Source organism: Crinia signifera, chromosome 3 (assembly GCF_055691185.1).
Source record: "Crinia signifera chromosome 3, ASM5569118v1, whole genome shotgun sequence".
NCBI lineage: Eukaryota > Metazoa > Chordata > Amphibia > Anura > Myobatrachidae > Crinia > Crinia signifera.
Window position 1 is genome coordinate 115,986,060 of NC_139219.1, and position 23,742 is coordinate 116,009,801.

Sequence of the window (23,742 nt, forward strand, 5' to 3'; positions counted from 1 at the left end):
TTGCCAAAACGTAGTGTCCTGACTTTAATAGACTGACCATCCTCGTATCCTGGCAAAGCATATGAAAAGCTTAATCACCAAGACCTACATACTATGTGGAATTGACACACTTTAGCGCCACCTTCTTTTTCTCCAGGTGCTTCTGCAACAGCCTGATCAAGGGATTGAGCTGACTGAAGCTGACAGTGTTGGAACGGACTTCACGTGTGGCAAGTTTAAATGGCTAGAGAACATTGCACAATATGTAAATCAGTCTCCACGGTGCTTGAGTCAGATGCATTCCCCCTCCTTTGCCTATGTCATAGGTGGCTGTGTAGGCCTGAATGGCCTTTTGCTGCTCCGCCATCATCTGCAGCATATAGGGTGGAGTTCCACCACTTGTTTGAAGTTGTTACAGGAAAGGTTTTGAAGGGTTTGCTGGTGCTTCAGTGCTTCAAGCATCTCCGGCATGCCCCTGTCACTTTTTAGGAAAGGGAAGGGTAAAGCTCATGTAGTTTGCACCAGCAAGAGCTTCCAAGGGGCGCAGTTGTGTTCTAGCACAATAATAAGTAAATTGTTTCAATAAAAATTATTATTTTTTATTTGAAAAGATAATAACAATATCCAAAAAGCGAAGTGCACTTCAATGATAAAACAGGACAATACAAGACATACAACATGTAAACAAACAGAGGCTATTAATTAGCTATATATCCGGCATGAGGCTTAAATTAATCTGGCATCCTTTAGAGAACAGGCATCTGCAGTATATATATTGTTACCAGTCCCGAAGTAGTGAGAATAACTGCTGTTTTGGGGAACTCCAATCTCCTTATATGGACAGTCCAACCTCTGATTCTATGGAGGTATTCCCCTGGTATATGGGGGAGAAGGAGGAGGTTCCTCAAATTTCCAGCAGTGGCCGTTTTTTCCCCCTCTCTGTTATAGAGCTTTCTCCGGCAGTTTTCACAGCAGTCTCTGGGTACAAATATATATGCAGGTGCAAAGGTTTCTGGCACAGCAACAAAACGCGTTTCTCCGCCTAAACAGACATCTGGTAACTATATATATACTGTAGATGCCTGTTCTCTAAAGGATGCCAGATTAATTTAAGCCTCATGCTGGATATATAGCTAATTAATAGCCTCTGTTTGTTTACATGTTGTATGTCTTGTATTGTCCTGTTTTATCATTGAAGTGCACTTCGCTTTTTGGATATTGTTATTATCTTTTAAAATAAAAAATAATAATTTTTATTGAAACAATTGACTTATTATTGTGCTAGAACACAACTGCGCCCCTTGGAAGCTCTTGCTGGTGCAAACTACATGAGCTTTACCCTTCCCTGTTTTTTTTGAGGTACACATCCTCTAACAAGGGGCTGCAAAGGTGTATAGCAGCAAGGGATCTTGGATACATATTACCAGCGCTTCTACTCTAGCCCTTGGGCTAATTGTTGACTTTTTAGGAAACACTGCACCACCAAATTTATTGTGTAGGCAAAACATGGTACATAAAAACAGTGGTGAATGCTGCTCAATCAAACTAGTAATGCCCCCCAGGTGCTGCAAGGGAGGGGGATTTAACCCCCAGCACACCAAAGGGCATTAGTAATAAGATTTGAAAAACAAACATAATATAGGGTCATTCAGAGATCTTGGTTACATATATTTTGCAAAAGATATGATAAGCTTCCGGGTCTCGTCAAGGCTTCTCTGATACCAGAAGTCCTACACTGCACGATAACAGCACACAATCTGGGCCATATAATTGTCTACTGTAAAGCTACATGATAACAGCACTTACCAATATATCTAAGTTGAGAGCCAGCCTATCAGGAGTTACCCCTAAATCCTCCTTGTGGCACTACAGGAACCAGCATGCCCTCCAAATGCAGGTCCCAACAAATGCCTCTTGCATATAAAAACAGTGGTGAAAGCTGCTCAATCAAACTAGTAATGCCCCCCAGGTGCTGCAAGGGAGGGGGATTTAACCCCCAGCACACCAAAGGGCATTAGTAATAAGATTTAAAAAACCAACATAATAGAGGGTCATTCTGAGATCTCAGTTATATATATTTTGCAAAAAGATATGATAAGCTTCAGGGCCTCGTCAAGGCTTCTCTGATACCAGAAGTCCTACACTGCATGATAACAGCACCCAATCCCAAAACATGGCACATGTTAGAATTTGCCCATATGTAATGCCCGCACAATGTTACTGCCATTGTCCGATACCACAAAGCCCCTGTAGAGTCTAAGTGGGGTAAGCCATTGCGCGATGATTTCCCTCAGTTTCTCTAAGAGGTTCTTGGTATTGTGCCTCTTAGTGAAAACGGTGATACAAACTGTAGCCTGTCATGGAACAAGCTTTTGTTTTGGAGATTTTGCTGCTGCTGTTGCTGCAGAAGGTAATGCATCTACCCAGTGGGCTGTCACAGTCATATAGTACTTAGTTTGCCCTGTACCACTTGTCCACATGTCCATGGTTAAGTTGACAGTAGGTACATTTTCAGACGTCTCTGTACAACCTGGGTATCGCCTGCCTAGTGAAGTGGAATCTAGATGGGATTTGGTACCGGGGACACACTACCTCCATTAATCTTCTAAATCCCACTCCACTAATGGCGGATACCGCACACATGTCTAACATCAACATACCTGTCAAGGCCACAGTTATCCGCTTTGCCATAGGATGACTGCTGTCCTACTTTGTCCTCATTGCAAAGGAATGCTGAAAGAAGATGTGGTGTTCTGACTTTCCCTCTGGCATGATGAACGACTCTCAACAGCAGCAGCTGCAGTAGTAGTGTTAGCACTGTAGGATCCTCCAGAGGAATCCCGGATAGATGAGGAGTTAGTCATGCCAGTGACATGGCCTACAGGAGTACCTGCGATCTGGATCAAGGATGAAATTGCAAGGAGTGACTTGCTGGTGTGGTTTTAAGGCGCTTGGATACAACAGGATCAAGGAATTTAGGTGTCACTGGACTGGACTTATGGTCCTAACAACAGTTTCTGAACTAAGCAGTGACTTATGAATGAGATTCAGGTGATGCATAAGGATGTCCCTAAATGGCCAATGTCCTTACCCCTGGTTACTGCAGCTTTATATAAGCTACATATGGCAACTCAATTGTTGTCCGGATCTAAATAGAAATTATTCCAGACCAAAAGGGTGGATTTTTTGGACTTCTTCCCAGGCATGGTGAAAAAATCCCAGAGACTTGCCCCATGCCTCATATAAGCAAACCACATCACCATCAGCATCCTCCTCATCAACTTCCTCCTCAGTGCCAGCTACATCAATATCCTCCTTCTGGTGTACTTCAACATTCACACCTTAAATCTCAAATTCAAGAACTGGACTGTGGGTGATCCTTCCAGCATATGCAGAGTGCATGCAAATGGTTTAAGGAGCCAACTCTTCCCATACAGTGATCTGAAGGTCAGGCATCACAACCAACAACACACTAAGGCAGGTATTCAATGGTTGGAATCGGGGGCAGTAGCGAATCCTGTGTAGGATTCGCTACGCTTTCGCCCCAATTCTCCCTGCAGGGTGATTCACCGGGCAGCCGCCCATCCGCCCTATTCAACGCGTCAGGGGCTCTCAATGCCCTATTCAACGCGTCAGGGGCGAATTTTAACCCCCCCCGGCAAATGCCACCGGGGAGCTGGGGGACGGCTGCAGGCTGGCAGGGGGCTGTGCTAGGGAGCCGCTACACTCACTGGTCCCGATCGTGCATATGTAATGATCGGGACCAGTGTGCAGTGAATAAATGAATATTAATGAGCAGCCCCCGGCTCCCGCCCCCTGCTGGCGAATGTGTAAAAAAAAAAATTGTTTAAAAAAATAATATAATAATTAAAAATATACTCATGTGTTGCAAGCACATGAATAAAAATAGCATGCAACTCCACAGAAAAAAATAATCAGATTTTTTGACACCAAAAAAAATAAAAAAAACACTTTATTTTAAAAGATCACATTCCAGTTCACCTAAAAAAGATGACGAATGTAAAATGGAGAATCATGACGAAAATCAATGGAGAAAGCAGTTCTCCATTTGAGCATTGAATACACTCTCGGCGAATCCCAGTGAAAAACCCATTGAAATATACCAGCAAATTGCAGCGAGCATGAAACGGAGAACTGGCCGGCATTCACTGTTCGCTTTCGGCGAACAGTGAACATTAAATAGGGTGAATCATATTTTCAGTGAAAAAAATTCACCGCAAGGAGTGAAAACAGCCCGATTCGCTGAAAAAACGGTGAATCGGGAGCATTGAATACTGGCCTTAGACTCTCCTTGGGGATTTGTGATACCATGTTTCTAGAACGCACATTTGTTTGATGTTTTTCTGATGACAGTTTAACTCTCTTAAATATTCTAGTGGGGGGAGGAGGAGGGCTTAGATTGTCCTGAACATATGCCAGGGACTTAGCCATTCCTTGCCACTCCATGTCGAAATTTAGCATTTTGGCAAGCTTACGTTTCTCCTCAAATGATTTAAATTTCTTTTTTTTTCTTCATGTTACTGGACTTTGGCATTTTGGATGTAACATGCCCTCTACGATGACATTGGGCATCAGCCTTGGCAGATGATGTTGATGGCATTTAATGTTCTGTGTCATGACTAGTGGCAGCAGCATCAGCAAAAGGAGGAAGTGGTTATTGTTCTTTCAGTATTTTATCCTCCAAATTGTGGTTCTATATTATCTTTCTTGAGTATCTCTGGACTAATACAGCATTCTCTCTTGACTTTAATGGCAGTACCACTGGACATCAATGGCAGTACCACTGGACTGGACTTATGCAGCAGTATCACTGGACTGTACTCTAATGGAAGTATCACTGGACTGGACTTATGTAGCAGTATCAATGGAATGGACTTATGCAGCAGTTCCACTGGACTGGACATATGCAGCAGTATCACTGGACTGCATTTATATAGCAGTATCACTGGACTGGACTTTAATGGCAGTACAACTGGACATTAATGGCAGTACCACTGGACTTATACAGCAGTAACTCTGGACTGGTGTCATGATCCGGGTATCAGAACAAACCTATTTACCGTGCAGATGCCTGAGAAGACTGGCGCTGTGCTCCAGACATAGTTTCCACTTGTGCCGTGTCCACACTGCCCGCACTGTTCAGCATCTGCAATTACTCGGTGCCGCGGTCTCTGAGATTGCGCTTCACTCCCTGCCTGTCACTCCCGAGGTTCAGCTTTAGCCTCCTGCAGCTTCCATGCCGTCGCCATTACAGTAGCTCAGACCATGTGTCAACTAAACAAGGCTTCCCACCTTTCCCAATCATGGGAGCAGCCATGTCTTTCCTGTCACATGTTCCAGTCCCAGCCAATCCTGGCGATCCCTCAGTCTGGCTCATTGTCCCGCCTTTCCACTTCCACTGCTCCCTATAAATAGGCTGGATGAAGTCAGATCAGGGCCAGTGCTACTGATCTCATCCTGAGGTTATTACCTGTTGGTGTGTTCTGTCTCCAAGCTGTGTTGCAGGTTCCAGTCCCTGAGGATTCCACTCCTTCCAGGTTGGGTCCTCTCCTGCAAGCTGTCATCATTCATCTCCAACATCGGTGCTCTGTCATCGTTCATCTCCAACATCGGTGCTCTGTCATGGCTTATCTCCAACATCGGTGCTCTGTTATCGTTCATCTCCAACATTGATACTCTGTCATTGTTCATCTCCAACATCGATGCTCTGTCATTGTTCATCTCCAACATCGATGCTCTGTCATTGTTCATCTCCAACATTGGTGCTCTGTCAACATTCCTCTGCAACATCGGTGCTCTGACATCGTTCCTCGGCAACATCAGTGCTCTTTCATTGTTGCTCTGCAACATCGGTGCTCCGTCAATGTTGCTCTTAATCATCAGTGCTCTGTCATCATTTCCTCTCATCATCGGTGCTCCATCATCGCAACACCAACTTCATCAGTGGGCTCTTCATCCTTCCACGTCACCATCGCTGTCATCCCATCACAGCCGATCACACAGGTGCCCTCTACATCGATATCCACCACCATCAATAATCACATCGATTACTGCCATTGTCGTTGTTGCATCAGTGACTCTCTGTTCTTCCCAGTGACTGTTTGAGAAGTGCTCACTATCTTCAATACCTTCATCCCGTGACCATTCTCCTTGGTATCCAGCTTCTCACAGTGGTCAGTATTCATTACCATCTGCATTGCATATTATACTGTAAACTCCATCTGTGTTCTTACATATATGCTCTGGACTTCATCAGTGTGTTTAGCACTGCACCAGCTTCCTTCCATCTATGCTATATGTTAATGGACTTCATCAGTGTGCACACACTGCAGCTAAATACCAATCTTGCTATTGCCATTTATGCTTATTCATAACTGCCTGTGATCCTCTGTGATACCATTCTTCAAACTTACCAATTGTTTATCTGCTATAGTCAATAGACTTTTACTTTTATCCCAAGTGGTCACATCTGCTACTGTCCGAGGGTCTCTGGCATGCACCATACCCTCATCATGGCTCCCAGGTTCCAGTACCAGTCAGCCCCTATGCCTGTGGTTATTTCCAGCCAAGATCTAACCACAGGCGTGACAACTGGACTTTAATGGCGGTTCTACAAATTTTTAACAGCAGTACCAATGGGCATTTATGGTACTATCACTGGACTTTAACAGCAGTACCATTGGACTGCACTTATGAAGCACTATCATGGACTGGACATAAACAGCAGTATCACTCGGCTGCACTTATACAGCAGTATCACTGGACTGGACCTTAATGGAGGTACCAAATTTATTTATTTATTGACAGTTTCTTATATAGCGCAGCAGATTCCATTGCGCTTTACAATAGTAGACAGTGATAAAACAAACTGGGTAACAACAGACAGACTTGGAGGTAGGAGAGCCCTGCTGCAAGCTTACAATCTATAGGGATATAGGAGGGAAACACAAGGACAGGCATCAGTAATAGCATAGCAGTCCCAAGTTACAAGTCCAGAAGGGAAGCGCATAAGTGCCTCAGAGGGTTATGCGTGTAGAATTTAAATATGATAGGCTTGCCTGAAGAGGTGAGTTTTCAGGGATCGCTTGAAAGTTTGGAGGCTAGGACTTTAACAGCAGTATATTTGGACTTTAATGGCAGTACAATTATGGTATAATGACAACACCACTGGACTTTAACAGTAGTACCACATGACTGGAATTATGCAGCAGTATCACTATACTGGACTTTAACGGCAGTACAACTGGACTTTAAACAGCAGCATCACTGGACTTTAATAGCAGTATCACTGGACTTTAATGGCAGTACCATAGGACTGGAATTATGCAGCAGTATCACTGGACTGGACTTATTCTTCAGTATCACTGGACTGGGCTTTAACGTCAGTACCACTGGACTGTAACAGATTACCATTGCACAGCGGTATCACTAGACTTGATTTAGACAGCAGAATCACTGGACTGGACTTTAATGACAGTATCACTGCACCTTACCAGCAACACCATTGAACTTTAAAGGCAGTATCACTGGTCTTTAATGGCAGTATCAATGGAATTTAACGTCCCATTGAAAAGTATACAATTCGCATATTTAATGAGATGAGAATTCGGGAAAATGTGTCTAAAAATCGCCAAACATGTAGACCAGGTTCTGACAGGCGAATTGGCCAGAACCCTGCACAGATCATTGAGATCTGTGCATGGTCCTGTGTAAAAAAATGTGTAAAATAGTTTTTGTTTTTTAAATGGCGTGGGGTCCCCCCTCCTGAGCATACTGTAACTTATTGAGAGGGACCTGGTTCCAAAAAAACACACACACACACAGAAAAGTATAACTTTCTTTCACACACATCTCACTTTTACACCAATATACTTACCAATCCAGGGTCCAATTACTGGCTAATATTATTTATTAGCCAGTAATACAGTATATATATATATATATATATATATATATATATATATATATATATATATTGGCACCACTGCCCACAAGGGGTTAAAGTGAGCCAGAGTTGGGTGGAACTACGTTCCATCCGCTCACTTTGCCCTGCTGTCTGACCCTGCCTACATAGCTAAAGGAGACAGTCGGGCAGAGCGGTGGGAAAACCGGCTATCTCAGAGCAGGTCCATCTGTCCGTGGCTATTTCAAATGATGCGCCAGCTCGCGACTCGTGAGCCACTGATGCCAGATTGGCTGTCGGGCTACGAGTTCTGATTGGCTCGCAAGTCGTGAGTCGGAGCGTCATTGAAATAGCCACGCCATGGATGGATAGACCTGCTCTAAGACAGCCGGGTTTCCCAACCCCCCTTTGTCTGGCTGTCTCCTTTACCACACAGTGCAGGGCACACCGTAACTTCCCACTGGCATTGTGCATGTTATCCATGGCATGGAGCATGTTACCCCTGGCACGAAGCCTGAACGGTGTGTGGCATATTGTGTAATGGGCATTACAGTATGTGGTATAATGTGTAATGGGCATTACGGTGTGCTTAGTCCCCTGTCTCACAAAGCCATGCCTTAAATTTTTCCAGCAATGTATATGTTACTGCCGCCACTGCCCCCCCCCCCCATGTATATTTTGTTATGGTGTAACGTATACATTGCTGGCGCAAGTGAATTAATTTCTCCCTACGTGCACAGCTACAAATAAAATGTTTGCTGTGCACATGGGTGGGATTTTACCAGGTCAGGGCGGCATGGGGTGGAGTTTACCTGATTGCTGAGCTCTGAATATACGCAAACCAAGAATCAGTTCTGAATCAGGCACCAAGAACAGGAATGCACTGAATAAAATGACCGCTGCTCCCACCCTTGGAATTCAAACCCTGCCCATTATAAAAATAGCCTTTTATATGACAGATTTTCAGCAAAGTCTTTAGGTCCATACACACTTGACAATTTTCAGCTGAAGATCGCCTAGTGTGTTGTTAAAGTCGAGTTACACACACGCCATTTTAGGATAGTATGGCCGCCTTTTTGGTTCGCAGAGTTGCGCAAATAAAGTATAATACCCAAGTCTGTGTAACGAAGTGGACCATAAGCGCAGCCATACTAATACACATAAATTCATAATGTGTCACTAACACTAAATAAAATATAGTTAATTAAAGGATTAGTGCACTACACATAGTTTAATTAGAAATACACGATTGTTTCTGTACATGTTTGGTATCTTTATGTTCAGTGTCCCGAGCGCAGCATTCCGGTCGCAGCCAAATATTCGCAAGTCCTATGGTCTGATAATTACGGACAAAATACCTATTATATGTACTTTTGCCATGTGTCCTGTGTGAGACAAAGGAATGCAGTTGTAACCAGTTCTTGTTGCTGTTTACGACCCCCGACGACGATGCCAGCAAACAAAAGGACACCAAAGTACCCTTCCCCCCTGCACTTCTCCAAGCCAGATGTAATACCTTGCCCCAATCACTGAGGACTGGGCATTTGAACCCTTGAACAATCGTAAGGGCCTTTGAGCCCCCCTTCCTGGACCCTATAAGATAGCCATCCCTGAGCTGGCTTGCTCTCTCTCACTTTGACACTGCTGATTATCCTCTCACCATTGACCCGGGCTATAGTTCTATTTGAATATAGTGATCTCCGACCGGACTGCGCTGCGCATATTCCATGACGGTAACATTTGTGTTCCTCTTCTGTGTAACGTGGCTGATTATAATTGTATTCTGTATATGTTACTGTTCCCCTGTTTAGTTTAGAGTATATTAGTATTGTTAGATAATTGTATCACGTGTTATCCTGTATTTTCTTCTTTCTGTAATCCCCTTTTGTCCGCTAGGGACTAAATACACTATATTGGAGAATCTATCTCCTCAATTGTCATATCATTGTCTCGTCTATTATTCGCATCTAGCGATAACGTATATTACGGACATTGTCCTTAAAAAGTATTCGCAGTATATAGACTAATCACTGCGAAAGGATACCTAAAGCACGGAAAAGGTCCGCTACGCTGCGCTACCTTTTGTTCGCACATAGCTAGGGATAAAGGGTATGCAAGTTACGGAAAGATTACGTAAACTGCGCATTTCACTTATTGTTCTTTGGTTATATAAATATCGGTATTGATAATTGGGGAGCTCGTCCTCCGGGCGTTACAACCTTTAAAACACCTATACCAAACGCACTACTTGAGCCTATACCAGCAAAAGGGTGCAAAGTGATCATTTAACCATTGCTGGAGAGGCCAAGTCTGCGGCGGTTCAGGGTTTGAAAGGTGCTAGCGTTTGAACCCGAGGTACAATAAGTGAAAGCCAGAGAGAAATTGCGTGTTGTGTTTAAAGCATATAAAGTATTTGTATTAAGAAAACTGTATTTCTGCCTGCCACAAGTAGTTTAACGGGGTATAGTGTCTTGAATTGCTTGTTTATAGTTACGGTACATGTGCGCGTGCGATAAGGTTCGCACACGTGGAGGCAAAGGCCTGTGTTTATTATAGTACATAGAGGATCCCTTCTGTGCAAAACTATAACTTTTCATTGTTAGTTACTGCAGGGCCAGGGACTCCGCCACGTGGCGATAAGTTCTGGGCCTTTTACAGTAACGTGAAGCGTCTGCAGTGTATTACGTAAGGTACGCACACACGTGCTTACGTTAGGAAATTTCGCAATTTTGTACGTAATTTACGGATTTATTGCGGGATTTATTTCGCATCTTGTCCGTAATTTTCACACAGATTTAGGGGATTTATTCCATATTTATGCGCAATTACTGCGTGTAGCAAAACCCGATCGCGACCTTACAAATACACTGTAGAACACGTGGGTGGCCGAGTCATCGGCGGCCTGTGAACAGGTTTAATAAACACACGTGCACACGTGGCTGTTCACTGGCACTGCACATGCAGCACACATAGGAGCCCAGAGGTGGCTAGTATTAATCACAAGCTTTATTTAAAACAGTATATTAACATACTGTGGATAAAGCGGTAATTAATAAAATGAAATAATTTTTGGTTCATTTTTCAAAAAACAAGCAAATCAAGCATTATTTTAATAGATTCCTATAGCCATTTAAGGGGTTTATACCTGCATAAGTATCTAGTGAGAAACTACCAACTAGGGAAGATTTTCTGTACAGAAATCTTGCAAGTTTAAGCGTAAGACCAAGGTGTAACTAGCACCCAGTGTGAAACAGTCATTGGGTGAACGGGTGTGTGACGACACGACTCAGCTCAGGACAAGGTTTAAGACATAGAGGCGCACGTGACGACGTGCCCATAGGAACTGCCCCTTCCGTGGACCTACCTATTTTGATCCACCGGAAGGGTACAAGAAGCTAAATCGGAATCCAGTGATCTGATTAGCCACTTTAGAAATATACCAGTTTTGAGGATACAGGAAAACCAAGTTTTTTTGTGTTCTGCAAAGCTCGGCCGCACCCTGCAAGTCGTGTAGTAATGCGTTACTGACCGTAAGCGAGTGGTGATTGAGTAGACGCAACCTCGTAGAGTGGGCTTCACGCTTAGGTGCGGAATAGTGCCACGCTACGGAGGAGTGTTTTGGGTGCGACTCACAGACAAACGACCCACCAGTTTCTGCTAGCTGTGAACTTTTATTCCTGTAACAATGGGAAATAACGGGTCACACAGGGATACTGTGCTACTTAGGGAAGAATCACGCCGACCTAAAGGGTCGGCAGCATTCATAATATGCAGGAAGCACGGTGAACAAGCAGTTGTTTACCAAGAGAAATGGAAAAAGATGACACAGGGCAGCAAGTTAGAATTTCCCAGTGTTGGTAGTTTCGATCCAGAAGTCTTATCAGCAGTTAGAGATCAGATATGTTTGCTCTTATCACTCAAGGAGAGAGTTGAACAAAATGAATGTCTAAACTTGTGGCAGAAGGAAAGTAAAGTTCAAAGGGAACATGGTTATTTGTCAGATGCAAATGTAATCAGCCACGGGAATACAAGTGTTATTACCCACCACTATGTAAAAAAGGGAACAATTCAAGTCCAAAGTGAAACCAACAAAAACCTGAAAATGAATAACCTGTATACTGTTTTTACCCCCTGTAAGCAAGGTACAGGTCCACAGGAAGAGTTCCTGACACCAGCCATCCCTTGTGAAGCTAGCGGAAAGGAGAGAAAGACTGAGACAGTCACAGCTGCTGCTGCCATCCTAGCCGAGGAGATGGCTGATGCCAGGAACACACTCTGAGACACAGGTAAGCACACACAACACAGCACAGAGATAGTTATTCCTGGAGTGTTGTCCAATGGTGCGGAGGGGATACAAACCAACCCTCTGCACACATTGGACTCTCCTTGTGGAAAGGGAGACAGAGATGAGGTAATGCCTGTAAGGGTTAGTGACATGCAAAATACGTGGACACGATTGGAACGTTGGTCAATCATCTCAAATTTCCCTGATCCCAGCAAAAATCTGGCAAAGTGTCAGAAATTTGTATGGGAGCTGGGAAATTCAGATGAGCCCACCAATAAGGATTGGCGATACATGTTGAGAGCTTGCCTCCCTTCACACATAGACATCCCAAAATTTATTTGGGATAGTGGTGTGGAGGGCGACAAGATTTTAACTGAACAAGACAACCAGGAAAATATACGCCTAATAAATATACAATTGGGTGTATATTTCCCTGCGACGGTTGAAAATATCCTGAAATTCACTATCAAACAAAAAGATGGTGAATCTGCCAGCAAATATTTCAACCGTGCTTTGCAGGCATTGCCAAAACACACTGGTGTCCCTGACCCCAAGGACAACATACATTGTAGGGGAGTGATTGTCTCTGTGCTGATACAAGGTCTTAAGGAAAACTTAAGAACCAGTAAAGAAACCATTTTTCCTAACTGCAGAGAAATGACCATAAACACGATAAGAAAATCTGCTGTTGATATAGACAAACAATTATGAAAGAAATGCAACGAAACGGTGTGTTTAAATTGATGGCAGTAAGCAGTCAAACTTTCAGTAAGGCTCCAACCAAAAACACACAACACACAAGGCCAGACACGGTAAGACGGAAACAAACCGTATGTTTCAACTGTGGACACAAAGGACACCTAGCCAAACATTGCAGGGTAGGTAACCATAGGAAACATAACACATATGTAAGTGACTGGGAGACACACTGGGAGGAGACAGGTAGGTCTCAACACATAGCCATAGCCCCACCTAGTAGCCAACGCCGCCCTAAGCATGACACATATATGCAAACAGGGAGTAGGACATACATACACCCCACAACCAGGTAACATGACACAATATCTGAAGGAGAAGCCTCAGATATGGGTAAGTGTAATGGTTTAAACGCTAAAGTTTTTTTTAAATTAAACCCGTTAACAACATTCCCTCCTGATCTAGGTTGTGCCAAGCAAATGGCAGTTACAATTGGGGTAACAGGAAAAATGCAGCATTACCCATTGGAAAAACAAATAGAGATCATAATCGGGCCCTTGCATATCAAATACTCTGTCTTATTGACTGCAGCGGCTGCAATTGACCTTCTAATTACAGAACTACCTTGAAAAATAAGTTATGTCTGCTTCTGGGCTCCAGAGGATTCATAACTTAGAGACAACTGGACCAGTATGCACAAACTAGATGCAAAATCGTTAGATATACCCCCATGACTAATGCTGCACTGTGCTGTTATAGATTATTTAACCCATCTAAGGTAGCTAAAAACTACAGCACAAATACAGAGTTCCCTTTGAACTAAAGATGGGCAGGACACAGGATTAATGGCAACGATAGCTTCAATAGAAACCCATTTAAAAACAGAGAGCATTGCGCCCCAAAGTACAGCTTCACCATTTTGAAACATGAAGTCGAGCTGGAAAAGTACCCAGTGAAATAGCAAGGTTCCCAAAAGAGAACTTTTAGCTAAATACCCCTAGACACAGCCCATAGTCACAACCACACTGGGAAAGAGAAAGAAGGGAGGGCTTACAGATCAGAACAGGAGTTGAAAAGGGTAAGAACCAAATAGTTGAGAGCCAATTCCCCCATAGTGCCAAATCCTGGTGTCATCCAAATAAAAGAGAAATTTCTGTTGCAATAAATGTACACATTGCTGTCATTAATTTTTCTACCCTTTTGATTTTTTTTTCTGTTTCCATTTTTCCTCCTACTCTTCTGTTCCAGAAACTTTAGAGAGCCACAAAGCCTCTCCCCCAGGTCTTGCAGGATTGCACACTGTCCTTACAGCCCACAAATGGTTTGATACCGATACAATGGGTCAATGATTTATTGTTATGTCCTTTCTCATCCACAACACCAGCAGATGGCGATAGACAACTTCTGGTGTATCCTCCTGAGGCAGGACATAAGGTATCACAGGACAGATTGCAGTTGTGCCTGAACGGGGTGGGGGGGGGGGGTGAATCTGGGACACGTTAGTAACCACAACCCCACAAATGATAGAAAAGTAGTTCGAAAAATCTGTCGCACACCCAGCAGAGAAATACCTATTATGAATATGCAGTACCCCATAAAACAGCACGAGTGGACAAGAGAGTAGTCACACTATTTTTCAGTAAATTTTGAACAAAGTCCCAGTAACCTTAAGCATTGCTCCTTACGTTACCCACGGCAACCACAGCCACCATCTTGTGAAAAGCAGTCCAAGAAGTGCACAAAGCATTCCCCTTCAACAGAGAATGAAAAGGGTTGTAAAACGCATTTACATATGAATAGGTGCAATCACAAAACCCATGTCCTCACAGACAGATGTGGATAGTAAAGAATGAGAAACAGGTCTGATTACAGCCCTTGCCCTGGGTATGACTGACACAGGAGACCATGTGATTTGGAATACTAGACATCTGCTGAGTGTGCGACAGATATAGTGACTTAAGAAACCTGGCGGTGCCAGCCTGACCAACATCGTACTGCAATGTACAATTAAACCCAGTTATTCGGGCATTTTGTCTACACAGTGTAGTTGCCATAGCACTACCGGTAAACAAGACTGAGGATGTGGTGTTGGGGTGTGTTTTAACTGGTTATGCTCCTCATATAGTCTGGACACTCCTAAAATTCTGCCTAAACATGAGAAAAATATTCACCAGCCAAGTTCACTAAATGGGAAATTGATGAATTTTATAAATGTTACCAGTAACATGGGTAATATTGTAAACCCAGCAACACTCTTACCAAGTGTGCCCTTCAAGGCACAAAGGGTGGGGGTTGATGCTGAGGTTGCTGGAATGGTGGAAGTTAGTGGGAGCCGAGACGAATATGATTGCATGACATGTTTGAATCAGACCTTTGCAGCATGTCCCCAAAGGGTGGTAACAACCCATTGGAAGAGGTAATTCATTTATTCTCTCTCCTTCTTTTTCACTGATGGCAGCTGCCACAGAGAAGACCGAGATGGGAAAATTGTACACTGGCTATACCGTGATAGATGGAGAAGGTATAGTAGAGGCTGGACCCCTTGGACCATCTCACTCAGCAACAGTAGCCTAATTAGTGGCACTGACCAAGGCGTGAGCTGGCTGAGGAGAAAGCAGTCAATATTTATGCCGACTCTAAGTACGTTTTTTAGGGTAATGTAGAAGATTTGGGGCCCTATGGTGCCTCAGAGATGTTTGTTTCAGTAGCTGGAACTTCAGTGGCGCAAGCGTTGTAAGTTCAAAAGATTCCTGACAGCCACACAGCTGCCGGACAGAGTGGCTGTTATCAAGTGTAAAGCCCACACCTTCGATAAGGATTCAGTGTCACTTGATAATGAACATGCTGGCAAGGCAGCTGGGTGAGCCATGCGCTCTGCGGATAATGTTTGTGTTCCCCCTGTAAATGTCAGTATATTCACATAGAAATGCAAGATTTGTGTCCCCTGCAGGAGAAAGCAGTCTGGAAGCCGAAGGGATGTGGACAGGAATAGAAAGATGGACAAGGAAAACCAGTGACTCTGAGAACATGCCAAACTGTCAGGGCAGAGATAGCCTATGGCCTGACTTTCCTTGGCAGGGAAGGTATGTGGAAATTAGTCCGAAATTACTGGTGTGCCCACAGACAGGTAAGACGACAGGGTCATGCCTTACTTGTCTGGGGAAAGATACTGGAATGGCTGTTCCCACAGAGCCATCTCCACATCCCTCCTCCAGCAGGATCCTCTGCAGGTAATACAAATTGACTTTGTACAGTCCACTCTAGAAGCATTTTAGCTATTTATTTACTTATTTTTTTATATGTGTTGATGTTTGTGTCTATAGATATGGTAGCCCAGAAGCACCCCTGAGTACGCAAGTGTATATGAAAGGTTTTAAGTCATGTGTAAACCTCTAGGGACTGATGGTACACCCCACACTCTCTGATGACCCCAAATAACTGCTAAGGTGGAGAAGGTGAAGGGTACTATCAAGAACAAACTGGGTAAAGTTATAGCTGAAAGAGAATTGCTATGGCCATGGGCACTGCTCATTGAGCTGCATAGTAGTAGAATCACTCTCAGAACTCCACCTCATTTGTCCCCATCGAAACATTGCTTGGCGGGCAGCCACACGTTATGGTAATCCCACAAGAAGATCCTAGACCCCACCACGAACTGACCCATGTTTCAAATATAATGCAAATGATGTATCCACACCTGGAAAACTGCAGCAAAAGGACTTTGTTGACACCTGTTGTGAACTGTCATAACCATGAACCAGGAGATGTTGTTGTTTCCCATGCTTTGCCATATACAGGTTGCTTGATAGACCTTTGAAAAGAACCACCCCAAGTCTTGTTGACCAGCACTACCTCAATAACTAAGTCGCAGAGAGAGAGAGAGATTCGGGTACGTTCGTCCTACTGCCAAAAGACCAGAAACCCAGAAGGTCCTTACATTCAAGAGCGAAAGAAAGAAATCGCTAGAGGCATCATTTCGGGAGAACTGGAGAGCAGCTAAGGTCAAGCAACCTGTACAAGCTACAAAAAGGACTGTGACACACCCCACTGGTAACAGGTTGGAAGGATCACTAACAAGTTTTTTCTCAGTTTTTCTCCATTATTTTGGGTCCTATTTTTGTCTCCCCCCCCCCCCCCCCCACTATCCGTTCTTATCCCCCAAAGTCAAGGATACTGCTTTCGCACTGCTGCCAGGTATTGGGCAGATGATACAGAGTTCTGAGAGTGTGTTACCCGACCCAGTTTAGGTCAAGAGAGAATCTCTAAGCTTGACACGTTACCCAGGACGGGATGTTGGTAAGGAGGTTTGATAGTAATAATACCAGCATACTCAAAAGTATACCACAAAGAGAGACAACAAAGAATTCAAGGGTCTGTTGTCACTAACAATGCCTACCAAAGGATGCCATATCTGAAAAACAATTGTATATAGTGCAACCTCCCCTGTTTTTATTTTTATCCCAAAATTGTACATTATCCTTCGTCACCCTGAGTAGATTGTTCGATAAATGTGGCCCCTCATTTATCCATGATCCTGGATTGGCCAAAGAGCAGATGGTTTACTCCCCTTATATGTTTAATTCAAAGATCCCAAATTTCTCTTTTAGGATTATGAATTTCTATGTTTTAGGAAATAATTTTGTACTGTGACAGTTTTTTATTTACTGTCAAAGGGTGGATTGTTAAAGTAGAGTTACACACACGCCATCTTAGGATAGTATGGCCGCCATTTTGGTTCGCAGAGTTGCGCAAATAAAGTATAATACCCGAGTCTGTGTAATGAAGTGGACCATAAGCGCAGCCATACTAATGCACATAAATTCATAATGTGTCACTAACACTAAATAAAATATAGTTAATTAAAGGATTAGTGCACTACACATAGTTTAATTAGGAATACACGATTGTTTCTGTACATGTTTGGTATCTTTATGTTTAGTGTCCCGTGCGCAGCATTCCGGTCGCAGCCAAATATTCGCAAGTCCTATGGTCTGATAATTACGGACAAAATACCTATTATATGTACTTTTGCCATGTGTCCTGTGTGAGACAAAGGAATGCAGTTGTAACCAGTTCTTGTTGCTGTTTATGACACCCGACGACGATGCCAGCAAACAAAAGGACACCAAAGTACCCTTCCCCCCTGCACTTCTCCAAGCCAGATGTAATACCTTGCCCCAATCACTGAGGAATTTATTATTTATTTATTTATTTGCAGTTTCTTATATAGCGCAGCAGATTCCGTTGCGCTTTACAATAGTAAACAGTGATAAAACAAACTGGGTAACAACAGACAGACATGGAGGTAGGAGGGCCCTGCTGCAAGCTTACAATCTATAGGGATATAGGAGGGAAACACAAGGACAGGCACCAGTAATAGCATAGCAGTCCCAACAAGTTACAAGTCCAGAAGGGAAGCTATATAATACATAAGTGCCTCAGAGGGTTATGCGTGTAGAACTTAAATATGATAGGCTTGCCTGAAGAGGTGAGTTTTCAGGGAACGCTTGAAAGTTTGGAGGCTAGCGGAGAGTCTAATTGTGCATGGAAGGGCATTCCATAGGATGGGAGCAGCCCGATGAAAGTCCTGTAATAGTGAATGGGAGCTAGTGATCCGCTCAGATGAGAGACGCAAATCTTGTGCAGAGCGGAGTGGTCGAGATGGGAGATATTGTGGACATTTGAACCCTTGACCAATCGTAAGGGCCTTTGACCCCCCCTTCCTGGACCCTATAAGATAGCCATCCCTGAGCTGGCTCGCTCTCTCTCACTTTGGCACTGCTGATTATCCCCTCACCATTGACCCGGGCTATAGTTCTATTTGAATATAGCGAGCTCCGACCGGACTGTGCTGCGCATATTCCATGACGGTAACATTTGTGTTCCTCTTCTGTGTAACGTGGCTGATTATAATTGTATTCTGTATATGTTACTGTTCCCCTGTTTAGTTTAGAGTATATTAGTATTGTTAGATAATTGTATCACGTGTTATCCTGTATTTTCTTCTTTCTGTAATCCCCTTTTGTCCGCTAGGGACTAAATACACTATATTGGAGAATCTATCTCCTCAATTGTCATATCATGGTCTCGTCTATTATTCGCATCTAGCGATAACGTATATTACGGACATTGTCCTTAAAAAGTATTCGCAGTATATAGACTAATCACTGCGAAAGGATACCTAAAGCACGGAAAAGGTCTGCTACGCTGCGCTACGTTTTGTTCGCACATAGCTAGGGATAAAGGGTACGCAAGTTACGGAAAGAGTACGTAAACTGCGCATTTCACTTATTGTTCTTTGGTTATATAAATATCGGTATTGATAATGTATGGCCCAGAGATTGCCCACTAGGGATGATGCGCGCTCCCGCATCATCGCTAGGAAAGTGGTTGATCGCGATGATGGATGATTTTTCATCCATCATCACCATGTGTGTATGCCTGCCGGGCTGAAAGATTAACCACTTTCAGCCCGGCGGACCGCCCCGCTGCCTCCCTCTGCCCCCGCCCCCTCGCCTGTCATGCTCACTCAGCTGGTCCGCGCCGCGCCAACCTGCTCATCACCTTCTTTCTGGCCAGCTGCTGCCGCTCGTGCTCCCCGGATGGCTAAACAGCCTGATGGCCCCGCCCCCGCCCTGCTCAACATGGAGCAGATAGCACTGCTCCCCTGCCCATCAGCACACCCTGAATGGCCCCGCACCCTGCCCTGCTTAACACGGAACAGCACAGCTGGCCACCTATGTTTATATTTTTATGCCCACTGTCACCAATGTATTTAAATGCACCAACAGTATATTATAAATTTATATTATATATTAGAGAAGTGGTGTTAGAGCACTGGCACATTTTAGAATCTGATCCGGTAATGGGTAATTTTTGCAGTGAGAGGCCGTTATTTGCAAGCACGAGTTTTCTACAAAAGAAGTGAATTGTTGCAAAGAAAAAGTGGCGGCCTTTGAGACACTTCATAAAGCAAACCTCCTGGCCGACACGTCCACTAAATGGTATGAAAAATTAAGCGCAGAAATCCAAATCTACAAAAGAGAACTTATTAAGTTTAAACAAGAAAAGAAAATCAAAGTAGAAAGAGATTATGAACTGCACACGGTCTACCATTGGACCAATCCATACCGCGACAGAGAAGGAAAAAAAACCCTGTTTCGCCGTGGACGCAACAAACTTGAACACTTGCCCAGCTCTACAGAATTCAATACATCGAGCAGTGACAACAGTGGCCCACGTACCAGGAACCGCGAAGCCCCGATCCCTTTAGGGGTGACCACGAGAGCCCGGGTCGACGACACCGGCGAGTCACCAGGAGGGGCGGGAAGAGGAACCGGGAGAGGAAGCAAAAAAAACCCCAAACCGAGCAAACCATAATTGTTAATCTATCATCGCATACATTGTCCATCACCGAACAATCAATATTGTCCTGGGGACTTTCTTTCATTCCATCTGCCAGACATGACGATCTTGCATGGACTATTGAACACCATCGATTCATCCGCTCATTGCGGCTTAAGGAGTTTTATAACAAACCGAAGACTCCCCCCACTGAGATCGTGAGTACCCCTATGATTGCAAGTGACATTATCCCCACGCAGCTACGTAAAATATTGCCCAAATCGGGCTTTGATCCGCAGTCACACAATGAGACTATTCTGGCATTTGCCATGGTCACAGACATTGAGGTTAAATCCGTGATTAAACAGCATACTTCATCTAGAAGTAATGTCACCAAACGAGAACGAGAGGCCTTGCAGCTGCTGTCTAGGGACAGGTCACTAGTGTTCCCTCCTGCCGATAAAGGAGGAGCACTGGTGATCATGGACCTCAGCAGTTACAATGCACAGGTCATGACACATTTGAATGATGTTAACACCTACCGCATATTGGTGGCTGACCCTACTATGGTTTTCACCAAAGAGTTACAGGATGTATTACAGCGGGCGGTGGATGGGGGAATGATCTCTGATGCACTTAGAAAAGCACTGGTGCCCAGTCACCCGATGGCACCACAATTTTACTGTGTACCGAAAGTCCACAAATCCCTAGTGGACCCCCCTCGTCGACCCATTGTGGCCGCCAGGGGGTCGCTTATGCAACCCACATCGATTTATATCGATAGTATTGTACAACCCAGCATCAGAGCTCACCCCCGCTACCTCCTTGATACAACTGATCTGTTGAAACAATTGTTATTGATTCCAGAAATGTCTGACAATGTATGTCTGTTTACCATCGATGTCTGTGCCCTATATACGCCGATCCCATATGCACAGGGATTGACGGCATTGAATTTTTTTTAACCAACAGTCCTGTATACCAGGGCCCAGACATCGAATTTGTATTGGAGTTGATGTCACTCATATTGACCAAAAACATTTTCGTCTACGGCGATAAGTTCTACCTGCAATTTATGGGCGTGGCTATGGGGGCGGTGGTCGCCCCCTCATATGCTAATATATATGTTCGAATTGGAGCAGGTACTATTCTTTGACAACCCATCAATTGCAGGTAGAATTATTCACTACAACCGCTACATAGACGATCTCCTCATTGTGTGGCAGGGCCCCCCAGATGACCTGATTGCACTGATTGAGAGGGAAAATAATGGCAATAACCCCATTTAATTCACCTATGTGTATAGTGAAATGGAAATTCATTATTTGGATGTCTGTATTAAAATTAATGAAGATAAATTGTCCACTAGCCTGTTCACCAAGCCATCTGACCGTAATAATCTATTGGAGTATCACAGCTGTCACCCTAGGGCCACCATACCCAGCCTCCCCTATTCCCAACTTTTAAGGGTTAAACGCATCGTATCTGACCCCATCGTAGCTGATTCCTAGATGGAAGAAATGATAGCCCGGTTCGCACAGCGGGGGTACCCGATAAGCGAATTGAGGGCTACCAAACAGAAAGGGCTGTCTTTGAATAGACAGGAATTACTCACCAAAAAGAAAAAGGAAGAAATGTCGGGAACACGGTTGCAGTGGGTAACCACCTACGACAACCTTAGTCCCGTAACTACAGAAAAGGTACGCAAACACTGTTGGTACAAGCAGATGCCACTCTCGGCCTTAAACATACTACCCTCATGCCTAGCTATAAAAGATCTAAAAGCATCAGGGACATCCTGGTTAAATCGGATGCTTCCCCCTGTGTACCTGAAAGGCAGTCTAACAGAACGGGCTGTATTAGATGCATCTGTACCACCTGTAGCTTCCTTATCCCGGGGTCATCCTTCAATCACCCTCAGACAGGGAAATCTATTGCCATTTGATACCTTCTCACTTGTAACACCCCATACACTGTGTATCAGATCATCTGCCCTTGCGGCCTCTCCTACATAGGGAAGATGGAGAGAACGTTCAAGGAACGGATGACAGCCCACAGATCATCGATCCGCAAGGCAATAGCTAAAGGGTCTAGCGACCGACCGGTCGCTAGACACTTTCTCCAGGCCAAACACAGTCTATCATCGATTAAATATCGAATGATAGACCACTTACCCATATCCATCTGGGGAGGGAATCGGGGTCTCCTACTACTTAAATGTGAAGCTCGCTGGATAGTCAAACTGGGCACAGTAACGCCTAACGGCCTGAATGAACACTCAGGCATCAACATACTGATATGACGACACACATATTCGTGTCAACAGATGAGTCCAGGTCAGGGAATGGTCGGTCCAGCTAGGGTTCCCTATGCTATGCCTGTCTCAGTCACAGTTGGGTACTATATGATTATTCCACACAGCAGTGATATGTATTAGGTAACCCAATATTTGTCTCCTCGGCTCGTAGGAGGAGATACCAACTGTACTGAGAACATTACCAGCACTTTTCTATATATTAATTGAAAATGGATACCTGTTTTTTTTATGTCGACACATTGTTTCACGTTTTTTTCAGTTTGATTGCTTAGATATATCACTATTGTTTCACGTGATTTGCTGTGTGTCCTCAGGACATAGAATATTTATGTTTTTGTTCACATATTTTTACTGTATGTATTTTTTATAACATAGCAGTTTTTCTAATTGTTTTACACTTTCATAGCAAGATGATGGGTTCACACACCTGTGTCAGAGGCACACGCCCGGAGAGGCGGGGCAGCAGCACACAGGTGGGTGCAAGCACGCATCACGTGAGAGATGGGTGGATAACTCATCGGCTCACGTGACATACACCTGTGGGTTATATAAATGTCTGTGAGTAGTTTTTATATTGAGCCTGACAATAATACGCAAGTATTGAAAAGATGCTTGTCTTCAATAAAGTCTTTTCTTCTTTGGATTATCCAAGTGTCTGGAGTACTACGTCCACACCCACTAAAGTCTACATACCTGCTGACGAGGCACCCGACCAGTAACAGCAACTGGGCAGCTGTGCTCGGCCAAACCAAACAAATATATATATATCTATATATATATAGCGTGTGGTGGACCGGCACTCCCACAATCAATTCATCAGTGCTGCGTGCCTTTGCAAGAATACGATACAAAGCAGGGATCCCCACTGGGAGCAAGCACGTCACTGCAGCAATTTCTTATGAAGAATAGATGTTTATTGAGCCTCGACGGGCCGTTTCGGGGTGCAACCCCTTCCTCAAGAGACTTCAAACAGGTACAACAATCACTACAGTGTTACACATTTAAATACCTTCACCTTGCCGCCAAAACACCTTCAGTCACGCCAGACACGCCTCCGCTGCACGTCAGTCGGCTCTGGCGCACAGCAGCAGCATCACCGTCTCACACACGCTGATCCGCTGCCATGACAACCAGACGCCGGCCGGCGACCCGCTCACATCTCACAGACGGGAGCACCCGCTACTCTCACTCAGCGGG

General features: G+C 44.2%; 1 protein-coding gene across 3 annotated transcripts in view; it reads right to left on the reverse strand.

Moving 5' to 3' along the window:
- Nucleotides 1–23,742, reverse strand: part of KMO (kynurenine 3-monooxygenase) — a 744,737-nt gene that overhangs the window by 210,837 nt on the left and 510,158 nt on the right. The gene's annotated exons all lie outside the window — the stretch shown is intronic.